We start from the raw sequence: 6229 nt of genomic DNA, 5'->3' as shown, positions 1-6229 counted from the left end.
GCAGAGCCGAAGTTTGTAAGCCTGAATGCATTCCCACGTGGGTTTGTTCTGTCTGGCCAAGCATTACCCCAGCTACTTGCCATCTCAGCGCAGGGTAGCATGTGTCTTACACTGTGTACACTGATTCACATGCTTCAGGGAAAAGGCCTTTAAAAAGGTGTCTGTACATGGCCTATTTAGCTAATCAGGAAAAACAATAGGAGCAAAAACCTACTTCAGTGACCAGGAAGGGACAGTCTTCAGGTAAGAACAGGCTGATTAAAAGGACATGACTGACAGTAAAAGAGAAAAGTGTTGCTTGCATGAAGACCAATGGCTCAGGTGACTTGTCAGCAGAAAGCCTGTGCTCTGGCATCTCTGGCAACCATACACCACAATGTATGTGCCGTTTCTCCTCCTGTTGTCCCAACAAACACACCAGATCACAAGAGGCCCAAAATGAGGAAACCCCGGGCAACAGAAAGCAATCTTGCTTAAGACTTATAGATGGAGAAGCAAGAAAAATTCTAAAGCAAAAGATCACATTGCAGTAAATGTTGACTCCTGGGTCAAGACAGCTGTCCAAAACACCTTTTCCTCACCAATCAAGAGCTGCTAGGGACATAGTAATTCACACCCTTTGTTCTCCATGCTGCACACAAGTGATCTTGTTGAGGCCACCTGGGCATACACATCCTGGTGTTTGTAAATATGTATGTGAGAATGCGGGTGGGCAGAATCAACTTCCTTGGAATCAAATCCTTTTCCACTTCCTTACAATATCTTATTGAGTTTTGGTACATTCACAACATGTAGTCAGTGTCAAGCTTCTTCCCAGGCTCTGCATTAGCTTGCAGGACAAAGCCTTTCTTTCACATTCCTGCAAAGGTATGACACTCTTTGGGGCTAGTTTGCATGGCTGAATGGAGATATTTTCTCCACAAAGGACTCTGTCCCTCTTCCCTGAGCTACACGGTGCTTGTTCTAGCTTGCGTGCAAATCCCAAGAAAGATGTATTTCTGCAGATGTTTTCTGAAAAACTGAGAGATGAGCAGGCCTAGTGCCTCCCAAGGGGTTAAAAAAGGCAAGGCTGTCTAGTCTGAAGATACCTGATAACACATGGTGAAGTACTATGCGACTTCAACTACCCTGATATCTGCTGGGAAGGCCACACAGATGGGCATGTGCAGTCCAGGAGGTTCCTCCAGTGCATTGATGACAACTTTTTGACTCAGGTGGTGGAGAAGCCTACAAGGAGAAGTGCTCCAGTGGACCTGGTACTGATAAACAAAGAGGGACTGGTGGAGGATGTAAAGGTTGGGGGCAGACTGGGCTGCAGCGATCATGAGAAGATAGAGTTCAGGATTAAATGTAGTATAGACAAAATGACAAGTAGAGTTGAAACCTTAAACTTCAGGAGGGCTAACTTTGATCGTTTCAAGGAATTGCTTGGAGAAATCCCATGGGAGAGGGCACTAGAGGGTAAGGGGGCTCAAGAGCACTGGGCTGCTATTTAAGCGTCACCTCCTCCAAGCTCAGGATCAGTGCATCCCAAAGAGAAAGAAATCAGGCAAGGGGAGAAGGAGACCTGCTTGGCTGAGCAGGGACCTTCTGAAAAGGCTCAGGTGGAAGAAGGGAGTTTACAAGAGGTGGAAGAAGGGGCTGACTGCTTGGGAGGAATACAAGAATGCTGTCAGGGTATGCAGGGAGGAAACAAGGAAAGCCAAGGCAGCCTTGGAATTGAACCTGGCGAGGGATGTCAAGGCCAACAGGAAGGGTTTCTTTAATGTATATAGGAGACAAAAGGGCCAACAGGAAGGGTTTCTTTAAGTATATAGGAGACAAAAGGAAAACTAGGGAAAATGTGGGCCCGTTGTTGAATGAGACAGGTGCTGTGGTGACGGATGATGCAGAGAAGGCGGAGTTGCTAAATGCCTTCTTTGCTTCTGTCTTCACTGTTCGGGCCAGTCCTTGTGAGACCCCGACTTTGCAGGTAACAGAGAAAGTCTGGGGGAAACAAGACTATCCCTTGGTTGACAAGGAGCACGTTAAAGATCAGTTAGATAAATTGGATATACATAAATCCATGGGGCCTGATGGGATGCACCCTCGTGTGCTGAGGGAGCTGGGGGAAGTCATTGCTGGGCCTCTCTCCATTATCTTTGAAAGGTCCTGGAGGACAGGTGAGGTGCCTGAGGACTGGAGGATAGCCAATGTCACTCCAGTCTTCAAAAAGGGCAGGAAGGATGACCCGGGAAACTACAGGCCGGTCAGCCTCACCTCCATCCCTGGGAAGATGATGGAGCAGCTTGTTCTGGGAGTCATCTCAAAGCACCTGGATGAAAAGAAGATTATCAGAAGTAGTCAACATGGATTCACCAAGGGGAAGTCATGTCTGACTAATCTGATAGCCTTCTATGACAAAGTAACTAGATGGGTGGATGAGGGGAGGGCAGTGGATGTTGTCTACCTTGACTTTGGCAAGGCTTTCGACACTGTCTCCCACATCATCCTCACAGGAAAGCTTAGGAAGTGTGGCTTAGATGAATGGACGGTGAGGTGGATTGAGAACTGGCTCACAGATAGAGCTCAGAGGGTTGTGGTTAGTGGCGCAGAGTCTAGTTGGAGGTTAGTAACAAGTGGTGTCCCTCAGGGGTCAGTACTGGGCCCAGTTTTGTTCAACATATTCATCAATGATCTGGATGAAGGGATAGAGTGTACCATCAGCAAGTTTGCTGATGACACAAAACTGGGAGGAGTGGCTGACACGCCAGAAGGCTGTGCTGCCTTACAGCGTGACCTCGCCAGGCTGGAGAGTTGGGCAGAAAGAAACCTTATGAAGTTCAATAAGGGTAAGTGTAGGGTACTGCACCTGGGGAGGAATAACCCCATGCACCAGTACAGGTTGGGGGCTGACCTCCTGGAGAGCAGCTCTGTGGAAAGGAACCTGGGAGTCCTGGTGGACAACAAGATGACCATGAGCCAGCAATGTGCCCTGGCGGCCAAGAAGTCCATTGGCATCCTGGAGAGTGTGGCCAGCAGGTCGAGGGAGGTCATCCTCCCCCTCTACTCTGCCCTGGTGAGACCGCATCTGGAGTACTGTGTCCAGTTCTGGGCTCCCCAGTTCAAGAAAGACAGGGAACTGCTGGAGAGGGTCCAGCAAAGGGCAACGAAGATGATTAGGGGACTGGAGCACCTTTCTTATGAGGAAAGGCTGAGGGACTTGGGTCTCTTTAGTCTAGAGAAAAGAAGATTGAGGGGGGATCTTATTAATACTTACAAATACTTAATGGGAGGATGCCAGGGGGATGGGAGTAGTCTTTTTTCAGTGGCGCCCAGTGATAGGACGAGGGGTAATGGGCATAAACTTGAACATAGGAAGTTCCATCTTAACATGAGGAGGAACTTCTTTACTTTGAGGGTAGTGGAGCACTGGAACAGGCTGCCCAGAGAGGTGGTGGAGTCTCCCACTCTGGAGACATTCAAAACCCGCCTGAACGCTGTCCTGTGCAACCTGTTGTAGGTGACCCTGCTCTGGTAGGGGGGTTGGACTAGATGATTTCCAGAGGTCCCTTCCAACCCTGACCATTCTGTGATTCTGTGATTCTGTGATACTAGGTCTATAGGGAAAAAATAAAGCCTCCTGCTTCCGAACTCCTATTTGCCTTTCTCTGACTGCAGACAGCAAGCATCTCATGGGAAAGATGAGAGGCAAGGACTTGGAGAACAGGGAGAGAGATAGAGGGCTTGGGCAGGGTTGGAGACACTGCCAAAAATCTGTTTCTCCAGACAGCAGGAAGGGAGCAGTTTGGTAAGACGTGTATTTTTCATGATAAGGTGGGAGATTGTCAGGGGACCATACACTGTAAGTCACAGACCCAGCTATTTCATTGTATTTCCAAAAGTGCCTGCAGTCTGCTTACCCTAAATCACCTAGCACTAGGGGTTTACATGTGCCCTTACCACAAGCTGCACACATAGTATCCATCACTGGAGAAGTCCTGTCCTTGGGATTTCATGATGACTAACTGGGGCTGCCAAGATCTATATGACCATCTGCACCCTTGAGCACATGTCTCTGGACATTTGAACTCTCCTTCCTGCAAGATCCTGCATGTTCTGCCTTTGTTTTACTCATAAAAAAAGGTCACGGGACCTGTTGCATGATAGGAAAAGTCAGCAGCAGTGATAAGGTTAAATTACTGGTGAGATCCAGGTTTGGTTCCTCTACCTTCCTTCAGATCATCACGTGCTTCAAGGCCAGAGGGAATGTAGTTCAGCTTCGTACAGACTATTACATTTCACCCAGATGTCATGCCCAGAGGCTTCAACTGTGCCTCATCTTCCCCAGAGTGCTAACTTCTGTGTACCACAGACAGTGAGGGGCAGAGACCAATGTGCAACAAAAAAAAAAAAAAACAAAAAAACAGGCCTCGTTAAATCAGAGCATGACTTAGAGAGACTCCTGGTTGAACCCAGTGGCTGCATGGCAAGAGGTAGCCCATGAGGACCTGGCAGGGAAAATGCCTTCCTCAGATCAGCACTGATTACAAGAAAGTCCTTCCCTCCCTCCCTCCCTCCCTGTGGTAGCACTGGTTTATGGAGTAAGCCCAGAAGCCAGAACAAACTACGCAGTGCTCTGGGAAGGAGAAGGAAGCTACTGTCCAAAGCCTCAAATACACCTCTCACAGTGGATGGTTGTAATTAAAACAGCTGAGCCCCAGTTATCCCTTCAGATATTCTGCCAGTAAATCCTCCCATAGTTGTGCAAAGGATGCAGAGCACTGAGGAGACGGGAAGAGATAATCAGAGACGGTCAGTCATTTTAGTTCTGGCTCCACCCCTGAGCAGTGAATGTCACCTTGAATGTTCCCCCTCATGCTTCAGCACAAAGATATGCATTTTCTCAGTGCTGGGTAGCATTGTCTTTGGCATGCAATGGTAGTTGACCATAGTTGGTGACCAGCTGCTACCCCTATTTACTGGGGAGCTAACACTGACATTTGTCTTCATGCTCAGCTTCACCCCTGATACAGGAAAGCACCAGCTTTATCCTGTCGCATGGAGATCAATACTTTCATCTTGGCCTGAGGGAACTGGGAGCTGCATTTTCAGGAGAGGTCAGAATACTCCAGTAAAAGCCACCTCAGCCTTTCCCATTGACACAGATGCTCTTTATTATGAAATAATTCTTGCCCAACACTGCAGACCCAGCCAAGATGATCCTGCAAGAACCAGGGGAAGACAAAGGGGAAAAAAAAGAAAGGTGTAAATTAGTTTGTTTAAACAAGTTCTGATCACAAAATCCTGATCCTTCGATTCAGCTTCAGTAAAAAAAATGAAGATACAATTCCCTCCAGGGTAAAAACTGACATGATGAGCTGCTGCAGCAGGGAGAACAAATCCCTTTAGGGTGGAAGGAGAATGGTCAACAGATCAAAATTCAGCAGTTACCAAAGACAAGGAGACCCAGAATGATGACCTGCAATTCAGAACAGAGGCATATCTTACCACCCTGCCATCACTATTGCCAGAGAGGGCTCAGAAAAAGAGAACAGAGGAGAAAAATCATTCCTACATACAACAATAAAGAGCTCTGTGCTGAGAAAGGAATTGCATTCATTGACACCATGGGCTTACCCCAAATGCCCCACTTGGACCAGCTGATTGCTCAGGTGCAGGGTATTTGCTTCCTAACCAGCCCAGGGAAGCTGCTTGGAAATATTTTGATGTGTTCTCAATTACTTTTCAAGTAAGTCATTGAAGGCCCTAGGTCAGCTGGAAACCTGGGTGAATTTTAAAAGCACCAGTAATGACATCAGTGGAGCTGTGCTGATATGCACCCACAGTCTCCACTGTTTGCTAGTGGCTCTGCTCCCCCTAACCCCTTCCTGGTTGACTGTAAGGCTATATTGTCTTTCCACAGGTGTTCAGGAATAGCTTTAGTTCGAGATACCCTTCCTCCTATATAGGCCCTTTTTAACCTTCATGTAATCCTAAATACTCTTCTGGACCTGACTGTCCTTCTTAAATGGAGTCCAACAGGTTGTACAACTGTCCTGCATGCACACTAATATTCATCACAGAGCTTAAAAGTGTCTTATGGCTTAATAAAATCTGTCTCAGTCAAGGGAAAAGATTTAGACAAGAGCCAGCTCACACAGCAGAGGAAACTTCTTCTAAAGCACCTAACAAGCTCATCCAGTCTTTTCCCATAGGAAACCAGTTCCAGATGCATGTTTGCAAGCAG

The sequence above is a fragment of the Charadrius vociferus genome, unplaced genomic scaffold, assembly GCF_000708025.1.
Source record: "Charadrius vociferus isolate BGI_N301 unplaced genomic scaffold, ASM70802v2 scaffold727, whole genome shotgun sequence".
Taxonomy (NCBI): Eukaryota; Metazoa; Chordata; class Aves; order Charadriiformes; family Charadriidae; genus Charadrius; species Charadrius vociferus.
Note: the sequence above shows the minus strand (reverse complement) of the source record.